A 367-nucleotide genomic window follows, 5' to 3' on the forward strand; every position below is an offset into this window, starting at 1 on the left:
GCCAAAAGTTGACATTTGAACATAGACTATTTTTTTTTTTGGTTCTGTTCGTCCATCTGGACAGGCAAAGGGGTCAAAAGCCCATACAGCCAAGTCTTCATTTTTATTTTTCTATTTTTCACGTTACACAGCTTGTTCAAAGTCAAGCTAAGTATTTATATAATCTTCATCTTCAAACATAAATAGTACAATTTCCCATAAAAATAGTATTTCGTGTTCTTCATGTTTCATTTTCTTCATATACATATAGGTTCGCATGAAAGGCCGAAGCCAAGTCTTTTATTGATAATATTCTTGTTCCAATTAAGATCAAGCAATATTTATATCTATATATATATCAAAATAAGGGGCTAACCTTATTTTTAAT

Source organism: Leptidea sinapis, chromosome 32 (assembly GCF_905404315.1).
Source record: "Leptidea sinapis chromosome 32, ilLepSina1.1, whole genome shotgun sequence".
NCBI lineage: Eukaryota > Metazoa > Arthropoda > Insecta > Lepidoptera > Pieridae > Leptidea > Leptidea sinapis.